Genomic DNA, 13,307 nt, shown 5'->3' with positions numbered 1-13,307 from the left:
CTGAGTCGATTGATACTCCTTTTTACAAGTTTCTGAAATCTACCCTTTCTTCGTCTTCCCCTACCACTGCCCAAGTTCAGGACTCACAAAACAGTCAGGATTTCATCACATGGCATTCGTAACTTTCCCTAAGTTGCCCTGTAACGAACCTTTCCAGCCTGGTCTCTGTATTTCTCTTTCTCAACTGTAAGTTGAGACAGTGACTCTACGTGAGTGACGTAGAGTCTCCACTGTTCCTCCAGGTATTTCTTGTACTTATCTGTACGCATTGTCTTTGTGCTTACTTTCGACTTCTTTTCCCAGCAAAAAACTTCCTTCAGCAATCAGATTATGTTCAGTCCTTCTTGCATTTGGAAGATTTTTTTGGGTTTATGTTAATAGTATATATGTCTATGACTTCCAGTGTTACCGAGCAAAGGCTTGCTGACGAATGCACCTAGAAGCCAACACTATGGCACTGGCTTTTGAGAAAGGAAATCTTTTTATTACGGGGTCAATCGGCAAGGAGCTGGGAGGCAAGGATCTCAAATCTATCTCCCTGATCCAAGATTTAAGGCAAAATTTAAGGTCTTAGGGGGAACAGTCTGGCATGTGAAAATGCTGGCAGGACACGTTTAAATGGCAAGGACTTTAAACTTGGCAGTTTCTGGTAAGAAGTGGAAAGGTAGAGTTCAGCACTGGATCTTCCTGGACATTAGAGCCCTCACCTCTGAAAAGGTTCTGGCGTTCAGATTCCGGTCGTGCTCCCGTCTTCCGGTTCCTCAGGGAGGACATGTTGCTTCCAACTGTTGTTTGAGGTTAAGATTTTCTTCCTCTGTGTATGTCCAGATTACAAGACTTGCCACTTTGGCTCTTCTGTGTCTGCAAAACAACTAGACATCCTGTTATGTCCTAGTAGGGCCGGTTTGAACCAGCTTCCTGTGGTTACACCAGCAGATTGTAAATTCAAAATATTTCTTGTTCTTTGTTTGGCCCATGATCCCCTTTCCCAGCATCTAGTGCAATGGTCAAAGATGTTTGTTGATTTGAATTACCTCATCATTTTTGAAGTACTTCTGTATTTATGTTAGAATAAAATATAATTTTAAAATTGTATATTATTTCCTTTAATTTAAACAGTAACTTTTTATTTACCTCACCAGTTGCATCTGATACATATTCTACACCTTCTAAATACAAGTCATTGTGTTTGAGGCTGGTGCTTGTAATAGAAAGAGGTAAAAGGTATTTCCTCTACTTATATGGTAAAACAAAAGGGAAAAAGTGTGTACAATGAGGTTGTGTAGTAGCTTTTACCCAGCTTCATAGTCAATTTTGATCTCTGCATAGCTAATCTTATTTATTGCTGCCTCATCAATTAATATGTCTGAAAATTCCAAGTCAGTAATACCAGTGAACGGTTCAGTAATATCAATGAGGTGAGTCCTATTTGTAATATATTTGGAATGTGATTTAAATATGAAAAAAAAAATCCTTGCTGTTTTTGTCATCAGCAGTTCCGTGGGCCATACGTAACTCATCTGAAGTGGTTATGCGTTCATAAAGCCAGTGTGATTTACAAGAATACACTCTTAGGCCCTGGTGTAAGAGGACAAAGGCAACATCTGCTTCGCAGGCTTTCTGTCTTACTGAAGGAGACAACCCTGCCGGTCCGACATTATCCAGTGTATGGAATGTCCATGTAAGGGTCTAGAAGTTAATGGGGATTTAACTGTATTTCAAATTTTAATATAATATTAGTATAATACTTTCGTATCATTATCCCATGTGAACTATATATGCACATCCCTGTTTTAAATAATATTTAAGAATTAAAACCAAATCTTGTGTTTATATAGATTTTTATATATACATTTTAAATTATTATATATAATTGGATGTTTCTATTAACTTTAGAAAACAAAATATGAGCACTTAATTCTTATAATTTAACTTAAATTTGTTTTTTTCTCAAGAAAAACAATACTTACATGAAATGGCTCTTAAGGTCCTTATAAAAGACAAGATGTACATTGTGAATTTTCTCTGAATATACTTACGTGTCTAATATCTGCACAATTTAAAAATATGCATACTCTTGTGTTTCTGTTTAAAAAAGTAATAATAAAAAAATAAAACGTTGGGATTTATAAGTATTCCTGAAGAAAGCCCTTTATTTTATGGCCAAATTAGTTCTGAGTTGGGCAGTTGCTCCTAGTGGCCTAGCTTTGGGATTTGGGGCTTTTGCCTTTGGAAATTAAATATTTAATATTGCTTTGTCTGGGCTGGCTTTGAACAGGATCCTTCCTTATTCCGGGGCAATGTCAAAATTCATAGAAGAGCAACAACTCATATTGTCTATTAAAATCAAACCTGACTCCTCCCCTCCCTTCTCCCACTTCTGCCCTGGGGATTGTGACATCATTCCCATCTCAGAACCCCGAGGGTTGTTGTTCATGTTCAAATGAAGTGAGATTAGGGTTCTGGGAGAGAGCAGTCAAATATCTGAGTACTAATCATGCCTGGATATCTGTTATTACTTTTCAGGCAGTGGAATTCTTTGGGCTTGAAGAATTATACCGCAGTCATTTAATGTGAATGTGGACAGAGAATAAAATTAGGTGAATCACAGAGACAATCTGCTTTTTAGAACATTCTTTGAAATGAAAGACGCATCTATTTAAAGGTTATCTGGCATATGAAAGGGACATTTATCCCCCAAGGAGAGAAGGGAAGTACTTAAAAGGAATAAGACTTTTATTAATATTTTTCAATTACACGTTGCAATCTCTTTATCCTTTTTCCTTTTGTAATTTTCATGTTGACCTGTGTAAGTGCTTTGTCCATGTAACATTCACTCTTTCTGGGCAAGTCATCAGATGGGACGAGTTTATTGAAAAAGAAACAGAATTAAAAATTCAATGACAGAGGTTCAAACAGTGTCTGTTTAGAGCTTATCTTCTCAGCGTCAGGGCTTTCATGGTTATTGGTTGGGGACTTTTGGGATCGGTTCCTTGATGCTCAGGTGGATGATGTCAGCATCAAGGGAAGACATGGCCTTGCTTAACTCTGGGCGCTTCTGATGATTGCTTGTATTTAAACAGTGTGGATATATCTTTTTGACTTTAACATTCAAAAATGATGCATTTTTGTGTTTGAAGTATTCGAATTACAAACGACAGAATAGCTCCATCAGACAGAATGAAAGAGGCTGAATGAAAGAGGTCAAAAAATGACCAATGGCAAAACAATGACTTTGTATCATATTTGAGTAGACTTTATATCTATTATGATAAACAATATTTAAATAAGCTTCCTTAAAATATTCACTATATTTGGGAGAAAAAATATCATACATAAACTGGAGACTAGACATGAAAATAGAATAGTGTAAATACTACACTTTTTAATCTACAAAACTGAAGAAATATTATATGGCTTGAAAATCCTCATCCAACTCTAAAATCTTATGAATTCAATGAAATGAGAGAAAGACATTAATAATGTGAGTAGAATTTACCTAAATATAAAATATAGAAAATGAACTTGAACCAATGACACTTTTATATATTTTTCTAATACAATGCGAAAAATAGTGGTTATATATCAGCAAAAGAGTCAATTCAATTATCTGTTAACAGAAAGTCTCAGAGATTTAAGAGTATTTATTTTAAAAGATTTCTTTCATGCTGTCTGCCAAAAACAAAGTGTGATTCAGAAGCATTCATTCAGATAATTAAACTTCTTTCTGCTAGAATAATCTAGGATTAGCATGTGATGTGTTTTTGACATCATTTGCCCCTAAAAACAAAGTCCATATCACTATTACAGCTTTCCATTTTGCCAATTTTATTAAGAATATGTATGGCTTAAAAACTTCTTAAGAGTTTTATTTTAAAATTAGCATAAATTTGAAGAATGTTTACTACATTTCTAAATATTTGTTTTTAATTTTAACTTCAACTATATTTTTTATCCAATTTTCTTTTTCAGAGAAATATTTCGTTTAGTAGACTAAAGCTACTTTTCTGTTACTCAGTATGATCATATTTTTCCTTTCTTTCTAAAAAAGCAATTTTTATAGTTTTGGGGCTTTTTAGGCAATCAGGCCACCTTGGTCATGAATAGGTAATTTCTGCCAGTGTGTATCCGCTCTCTACTATGTACAGTGCAGAAGTACCCTAGTTGTATAGACCTTTACACAGGAATATTCCGTTTTCTCTTCCACCTGCAGAGAGAGAAGGTGGCTGATATCCTGAGAAATTCTATAATTTTCCTAGTGTCTCCAAAAATGTATGGTTTTTGCGTTAAATCTTTATATTTCTTTACTGATGTTAGGAAATGTTGATATTCCTAACGAAAATGGGCTAGTAATCACTACCACAGTAAACAGGGAAAATGAGCTGTGAACAGATATAACTTTGCGTAGCAGCCCAGGCTTCACATGAAATTGTAAACCAAACGCACACAACCAAAAATAAACCCCAGTCTCTAGTAATTTTAAATTTCAGCTACAACTCTATTCACAAATTTTCTGTGATTTTTCTTTGTGTCTGACGATTAACTGAGCGACGGTCAGGGATGATTGGCAGGTGTAACAATTCAAATGAAAATGTTTCATAAATTCCACGTACACTTCTCTTGATAAACCATTTTGATGAGTGAGTAAACAAAATGCTTCTATTGTTATACAGAAATCTCTGTACCTTGTACATATTTGATCATTCGTGCATCAATGGCATTTTGTAGGCAGGTTCATTCACCAAACTTACTCCTGGTTGTCGGAAAAGTAATAGCAAAATCTCAAAGTCTGGATAAGGTGAATTATTCAAATCAGTCTATGGCCTTATAAGTCAAATTATAACTATGCAGCGCCCGCTTAGTCTGGTGAAATAGAAACACTGCTATGAAAATTACACTTTTTTTCTTTGAATGGCACTAACAATAATGATTTCATCTTTATATTTCTAGTTTGGACTCAAACCATAAAGTGTCAGAATTCAAAAAGTAAAATAATTATAGTAAGAAAATAGCCAAATTTTATTTAGTTTTCTTGTTTCATTCAAATTCAGAATTGCTACTTAACAATGACAATATTTTCAATAAAACTTTACATTTTGAATGTCTGTCTATAGTTCATCTATAAGAATGGTGCTAATAAATAAAAACTATAATAAGTACTATTCATTTGACTTTCATAAGAATAGAGGTAAATCATTACAGATCGCAAATGACAGAGGAGAAAATTGGGGTGCCCACAAGTTAAGTCAGGTGGCAGGCTCACACAGGAAATAAATAGTGGCTAAGCTAGTATAAAAACATCAATCTTCTGACCTCTAATGCAGGGCTTTCCACAACTGCGGTATGATTAATCAATACCAGGAAGCGAACTAAGTATCAAGAAAGATCGTCCATTTGTATCAGTCTTTCCTTTATGTGGTCGGAATCTAAAATACCAAGAACATAAGGAATCAAAAGTTGGAAGCTTTGCCTATTTTAGTGACTATTGAACAATCTTTTCTTTATTATTATCGGGAGATTTGATGATAAACACAGACATTTACTAAGCCCAAATTTGTGAACTACTTTGTAGATATTTTGCTAACACGTGGAAAATAAGTTCTTTCTCTTAGCAACTTATTTAGGTTGTCTTTTATTTTTACACTAAGAGCACTCAGATATGCTCTGAAATATGTATTGCCTTATGGATTGCAGTTGGCAGAGGCTGTTAGTGTTAAAGATTCACACATTTCAAGTAAGATTGGATACATTTATATTTGTGTCAGGGAAGGAAAAAAAGGAATCTAAGAACTTAAATGTAATCCAAAGGCAGAATCGTGGCGTTTGGCCCAACAGATAGCAGCATCGTTCCCTGTTGAGGTTCTTTTTTTCTAAAGCTTAGTTTTCCAACCAAAGTTTTGGCAAGCAAAAGTTCTTTTTTGTGTGTTGGATATATTCTACTTTAACATCTTTGACTTCAGAAAATATAGTCATGGAGATCAAGCAATTTAAATCTAAGGTGGGAGAAGGCATTTAGTAGAGAAGCAAGCATTCCCTCAGTGCTGTTGGTATTCAGAATGCATCTTCTTTTGCAGTTTACTCAAATAATTTCTCCAGGATGTGGGAACTTCCTTTGCATCCAGCTTTGCTTTAGATATGACATCATATCAACAGTGACACGACTTGTTTACAAGAGGGTGGTATAAACAGCAAATGTTCATCCTTAAAACAGCTTTCTTGTTGAACTTCAACAGAAAAAAGGAGAATAAATGTAGAAGGAAGAGCAGAAGGAGATAATATTTAACGTGTAGAGTAAAACCTAAGGCAGAGGAGAAAGTACCAGATGATGTCTTCATGTATTTGCTTTATAAAAATGATTATTCTTTTTCATATCTAATGAAGGATCTTCAAATTGTAGATGGTCTTCAATGTGGAAGGTTATATGCGGCCTATTATAGTGTGCCTTAATATTTCAACATATGACCTGGTTTGAAATTAGCTAAATGCAAGAAAGAACCTGTAACAAGGGAAGAGAGAAAGATAGAGAATATGAGCACCGAATACCTGCTCCAACCTGACTTAGTCAATTTTCTGATCTAGAATGTTGTAACAGTCACTCTGAAGGAATTCTAGTTATAGCAAAGCCCCTCCCATCTTTTTGATCTTGTCTTAACCTTATTTCTTTTTCCATAAATAAGGATGGTTTACATAACACATTTCAGATCGTACCTGACCATGTTGCAAAATATTAGTTTGCTTCTTGCATGAGAAATATTATTTAGAACCAAGTAAAAATAAAATAAGCTAAATTTTAACCCTTTGAAACATCATATGGATTATGATTGCTAACTTTACTCTGGTGTTGATTAAAGATCTAAATGATTATGATCCCTAGACGTGGGAAGCCTTAGGAGTATCTACTGGAACACCATGTTCTGGAGGAAGAGGGCTCTGCCAGAGCTTGCTGGACTTCAGTCCATAACAGAAAGTTATCTGGGTAAATGGAGTGACTATTGTGGATACAGTGCCATGGCTTTTGCAGTCCGGTTTCTTCCAGGTTTCTTGGGAGATGTACTTGGGCTTTGTGAAATTGTGGAGTAATTGAAGGTGTATAGTACATGATTTTTGTCGTTAACACTTGAACTTGAACCCCGGCACTGTCGGTTACTAGCTGGCAGGTGGCCTTGCACAAGTAATTCAACCTCTCTGAATCTCTATTTCCTGATCTATAACACTAGGCTAGTATTGCCTCCTTTATAGGAATGTTTTAATATTAGATAATGCATTAAAGATACTTTAGATACTATTAATTCCAAGCCAAATGCCAGTTGTCATTGTTGTGTGGAATGAGTCATAGAGGTTTCCTCAGCATTCTTCTCAAAGCCTGGTCCCTACATTCCAGCTAAAAGTTCCTTGAAGATAAGGACCAGATTCTGAAATCCTGTTGTGTTTTTTATAGTACGGAATATACGCATATTGGGATTTCAGATTTGGATTGCTTCTTGGTATCAAGTATCCAGATTCCTTGGAGTCAGTAAGACAGAGAAAAAACAAGAGTGATTGTGTTATTATATGTGTCATTGGTCATGTTTTTCCTTTTAAACATTTATGGAGTCTCTAATATGTACAAGGCCTCAGGCTAGACACTGTAGGTTATGTAAGGATAAATATGGACTCCTTTCCCTAATAAATACAACCTAGAAGAAGAAATATATATATTTCTAGTGGAGGGAGTTAACATGTAAGGCAGAATAAATAAATGAATTAAGTGCTAAATAGATGAACAAGACACATATTGTAAGAAATCAGCAGGAGGAGTGATTACTTTGATAACATGAAAGAAGAGGGTAAATGTCAGGAAAAGATGGTGAAATAGGTAGGACCCAGGTAGGACTGTAATAGCTTGAGAGATAAAAACGCAGATAGGAAAATGTACAGCATGCCCAAGGGCAGGGATCCATAACTATCATTGGGTTTGTGTAAGGAACTATTAGTAGATAGGTGAGGGATGCTAAAATATAGAGTGAGAAATCCTTCATAAATCTTTTTTTTCTCTTAGCCTTATTTCTAGATATTGATGAAGATGTTTTGGGGAAATTCCAACTTAAGTACATGTGAACAAATGAATAACTAATTTTTATTAAAAAAAAAGAGCTATGGACTAATTTTACTCAGTGTATAGTAACAAATGTTATGTTTCCATTTTGATTTAAAATGATGAGGATGATGGCTAAAAATAAAATGAACCAAGTTTTATGCATGTTGCATTTTAACAAGTTGGATGTCTCATTGGAATGCACTGCCTTCTTGCTCCACATTTATTTTTGGAATTTAATAAGGCGCCTGTCATATCTGCCTCAAGGCTAAAAAACATCATGGGGGAAAAATCCAAAGTACTGTCATGTTTGAGTGACATGGAGCCAATTTTATTTTATTTCCGTTTCATGGAGGGGTGGCTGAAATTAGCCGGCCTCCCTTCTGAAAAGGCTTTGCTATACCATCTGCTCTAAAGGCCTTGTGTTGGTTAACTGGTAATGACATTGCCCAGTGACATTTGTCAGGTGGATTTGACTCAGAAAACCAGTAAAAGATTTTCATTAAAAAATTAACTCTGTGCATTTTACTGCAAAGCTCATTCTCATGATAGATTCTGGTACAGTGCCACACATCTCCAGAAGTGGGTCTCATTACCTGAGAAACTTGGGAAGGTAATAGCTTCTTTATTTCTTCTTTGTGCTCCCAGAGCACATAATTAACATACTAACTCATTTAGCTCAATTCTCCATAGGACAAGGCTGTGTGAATACAATGGAGACTTCAGAGAAACTGTGGCAAACAAGTATGGTTTCTGATTCATCCAGGGTGAGGGAAAACCTCTGCCGTTTACTGCTTCTTTCTTTTGAGTAGATGTTTACTACAATGTGACTTTAAAAAATAGAACCATACTATGTTAGGATTTAAATGGAATCATAATATTTTAAAGAATTTCAATAATACCAGGAATCACGGAATGATCTTGCTATTGCTGAGTTATTTACAAAATTGGAAATCATGGTTGACTGAAGGATCTGTCTGAGGCATAAAAATAAACTGTGTACTATTCAATAGGTGTGCTGTTGGAATAACAGGGATAAGCGCTTCAAATTTTTATGCTAATTAAATCAGAGTTTAGGTCCACTTTTTTAGTAGTGACTATGGGGAATATGTTAGTTAAATAATATGAACTTAAAACATATAAACAGAGTACTGTTCTGTCAAATAATATGTATGAACAAAGTCAATGATTTGTAGCTAGACAGCTCTTCCTACCTTCATTATTTGGAATTTCCTACCTTTTGGGTAAAAGGAAAAGGAATAGCGACTCTGAACTAGTTTTTAGTGAGTTTGCGCCTTCTTGGGCACAGAGAGAAATCATGAGCTCTTCTCTAAATCCCAGAAGACCTGTGAGGTAGGATTGAGAATTGAGTTTGTCTTCAAACTATGGATTGTTTGTTGGGTGGGTAAGTAAGGGGCTAGGGTGCCACTGCAGGACAGTTTAACCCTGAGATTGTGCGGCTACACTCAATGTAATTCCAACTGTGTGGGTTGGATCAATCCTTAATTGCATAGAAGATAATCTAGTGGTAAGAGCAGGTCTAAGCCATTAGCTATCAAGCCACCAGGTAAGAAATAAATGTGAAATATGAGATAGCAAAATGAGCTCTGCCCCATGTCAAAGATGCTCCACACTTTAGCATTCTCAAGGAAACATGTATCATGAGATGTGAACTGTCTTTTGACATGCTGGCACTCAACGTTTTATTTTCCTTTCTGATTGGAACTCCAAGGCAATATTGTATAGATTCCCTAAAATATTCTGAAAGCTATCAAGAAAGCAATTTAGCATTTTTTTGGTAAACAATGAATTTAATGTAAATAAATGCCATTCCTTGGAGAGACTATACCTCTTGATTATAGCTTGACTTCATCTTATTTTACACAGGCTATCTCTTGGGGGCATAATTTTTCAAAGAAACAGAAAGCTTTATTGGCTGTTTGATTTAAATATTTATTTGGTTCCCCCAACACTTTATTCCTTAACTGGTCATTGACAACTGTTGCTGAAAGTGGAAGTTGGGTGGGGTGGACTATCTTCAATTTAATGAAAGATTTAATGTAAATTCTCCTGAAGAAAAGTAATGGGGCAACTTTTAAAATATTTCAATTTTAGTAAACAATTAAATTTCATATTTTAGTGGTTATCCACCAAGAGATGAATCATTCTGAACAGATCGAAGTCTTTAGTCCATGTCTCTAGTTGAAAAGTCCATGCTTGGGACTGCTTTTTTTAACTTAGATGTGTCACTAATGATATTGCCGTGGAATTGTGTAATGCTATTCCCATGAGCAGCTCGGAATAGCTCCCAAGCTTGCAGTCTAGTCTTTATTCCTGGAGCTAGCAAGAGGAGGTTGTCATGGAGTTAGGGGGGAAATAAGCAGACTCAATTTGTGTTTTAGGTGAGAGGATACTGTCTTTCTTCTGTAAAATTTTGGAATTAGGCTGTGCTACAAGGGCATTAGTCTGAGAGCTTAACACAGAGTATTCTACACATGGGGCTCGATTCAGTTTGTTGATAATGGTGAGACTAATTCCATATTCACATCCCAAACGTGAGATCAGTGGCCATCCTTCAGTTCTTCTCTCACAAACACAGGGACTTCTCTTTTTCTCTTCACAAAGAGTAATTTTGCCTACAACCAAGAATGGTGAGTGATACAATCATCTTCCTTGACAGAAAGGCACTATGCTGACTTTGCAAATGTTATATACTCGCTCTTTCTCTTTTGGGTTTTATTTATTTTTTCACCATTTCCCTTAGCATTTCAAAGCATCCAATTGATCTGAGGTTGAATCCCAGATCTGCTACTTACTAACCTAAGCAAGTAAAATTGCAGTGTTGAATTAGTAGAAACACTTCCTTAAATTTTTGTAGAAGAAAATTACTCCATAAAATGAGTTTGGGAGCTCATTTGAGTATAAGTATTTCTGGAGCTTGAGTCCACCAGTTTTATTCTTATAAGTGTTAAGGTTCTTAATTAGGTTTTTTTTTAGTTTGAATTTTTATTTCATTGAGAACTGAAAAAAAAATTTTGCTTGGTTACCTGGAAACCATCTTATGATAAAGTATTCTGCTGTGGCTTCTGGGTATATTATCATTATCTTTTTCTATTGCTTTCTTTCCAGATGATATTTCTTTTTGTATTTTATTTTATTTTATTTTATTTTTTGGTTAGGAAGATTGGCCCTGAGCTAACATCCACTGCCAGTCTTCCTCTCTTTTGTATGTGGGGTGCCACCACAGCATGGCTTGATGAGCAGTGCCTAGGTCTGCACCCAAGAGCTGAACCCATGAACCCTGGGCCACCAAAGCAGAGCATGCAAACATAACCTCTACACCACTGGTCAGGCTCCTCCAGATGATATTTCTTTAATGTTTGTGACCCAGAGAGAAATAATTAAAGCTTCATACATATATGAAGCACTAGTGAAAGCAAAGACTATAAGATGGTATAGCATGCTGTCAGAACAAAGCTTTTCCAGGCACTTGAATAGAAAAGGATGGTTGGTCTTCATATGGTACCTGACAGTCAGCCTTATCTTCATATTGCAAGTGTTATTTAGTTTTGGCAGAATAATACCAATCCATCACATTAAAATGAGGATGTTAATCTAAATTTTAGAAATTGCATAGTTTTATATTTAAAAATTTTATAGTTGCCCAAGGACATAAACTTATGAAACCTAATTTTATGTTTATGAATTCGTATTTATATTTGTAATATAAAACAAATAATTATTGATAAATATTAGGAGACAGAGGGAATGTTTCTCGTTTTAAAAAAATGTCTTTTAAACTAATAAAATTTGAGAATACTTCCCGTATATTATGATGAGGATCATGACAATGATGATGACGATGATAATATCTAGGACCTATATCTATAACCACAAAAAAACTAAGAGCTGGCTGTAAAGTTACTAAGTGTTATATTTAATGGTTTTTTCCTGATTTTCCAAGTGTGAGCTTTATTTCAGGAATATTGCTTTTTTTTTTTTTTTTGCTGAGGAAGATTCGTCTTGACCTAACATCCACTGCCAATCTTCCTCTTTTTATATGTGAGCTGTCACCACAGCATGCCCACTGACAGGTGAATGATATGGGTCCACGTCGGGGAACCAAACCCAGGCCACCAAAGCAGAGTGCACTGAACTTAACCACTAGGCCACTGGGGCTAGCCCAAGGAATCCTGCTTTTAAGGAAGTCTTCCAAAGAAATTTTTCTATAGAAACACGGAAAAACTCTGTTGTATCATACAACACTAATAGTATTCATGCTGGAAGTCAGATTATAGCCCTAAAATGTTGCTATTATATAAAACAGTCATAAGTAAAAATGACTAGCTTACTTCAAAACTACTGTGCTTCAGAGTCACATATTAATTTTAGATGTAGAAAGGCCTAGAACTGAATTCTGTCTTTGCTTTTGATTGATACACTTTGTAATCTTGGTCACGTTATTTAACTCAGGTCATTTTGAGTCTCTTCCTCTGTAAAACTAAGGCCGACAGGCTACTTGGAAGATCACTTGGAGCATTCTGTCTGGTAAGTGTCGAAGGTCCCAGACTGGGCTGTTCCATGTTGGGCTTTCACTCACTGTTCAGCCTCCTCCCATTCTGCCTCTATCATTCCACAGGTGGAAGTGCCTTCTCCCTTTCCCTTCAATATCTTATCTCCCGTACACCTCCTGCTGGAGGCACGGCAGAGCTGGGCACCATATGCCTAAGAGCAGTGTATCTCAGAGAGCAATCTGCCGTCACCTTAGCAGAGGGTCTTACTTTTCAGGTTTAAACATTTTTTTTAATCCCTTCTTAAAAACTAAATTAGTCAAACTAGTCAAAGTGCAATCTGTGCGCCATGACTGAGCTCTGCACATAACGTAGCATCTAAGGCAGTCACAACTCTTTTCCTTCAGACTCAAACATTAAAGTGTTAACTGACTGGCATAGGTGGTCTCTTTGATATTGTCCACATTGCAATCCTCTTACTTACTTTGTGATACACCTGGATTATGTCTTAATTACTACTGAGTGGTGACATCTTTCAGTGTTTGCTTTTTTGCAGCTGTGATTCATAAGCAAGGAGAGACCATTCTTTCTTTAAAAAAAAAATTGAAATTAAGAAAAATACCTGGTGCTGAATATGGTGACCCAGAATGACAAAGGTGTGCATGGCTCGTTTATAAATCACTTCTTTCATTTTAAATGCTACTTGATTCTTTCGAAAGAAC

The 13,307-nt window shown here is 35.7% G+C and overlaps 1 protein-coding gene and 1 long non-coding RNA gene across 37 annotated transcripts in view; one reads left to right on the top strand and one right to left on the bottom strand.

The window, feature by feature from the left end:
- The window catches only part of ROBO2 (roundabout guidance receptor 2), a 1,565,981-nt gene that overhangs the window by 1,188,077 nt on the left and 364,597 nt on the right, over positions 1 to 13,307 (top strand). The window lies entirely within an intron of this gene.
- LOC139079902 (uncharacterized) lies at positions 463 to 2,382 on the bottom strand. The gene is made up of 2 exons (XR_011533924.1): positions 1,971 to 2,382; positions 463 to 861 (listed from the first exon to the last, which is right to left on the bottom strand). It is a non-coding gene; the product is annotated as an uncharacterized lncRNA (long non-coding RNA).

Source organism: Equus przewalskii, chromosome 27, assembly GCF_037783145.1.
Source record: "Equus przewalskii isolate Varuska chromosome 27, EquPr2, whole genome shotgun sequence".
NCBI lineage: Eukaryota > Metazoa > Chordata > Mammalia > Perissodactyla > Equidae > Equus > Equus przewalskii.
Note: the sequence above shows the minus strand (reverse complement) of the source record. Positions and strands in the feature narration are given on the sequence as shown.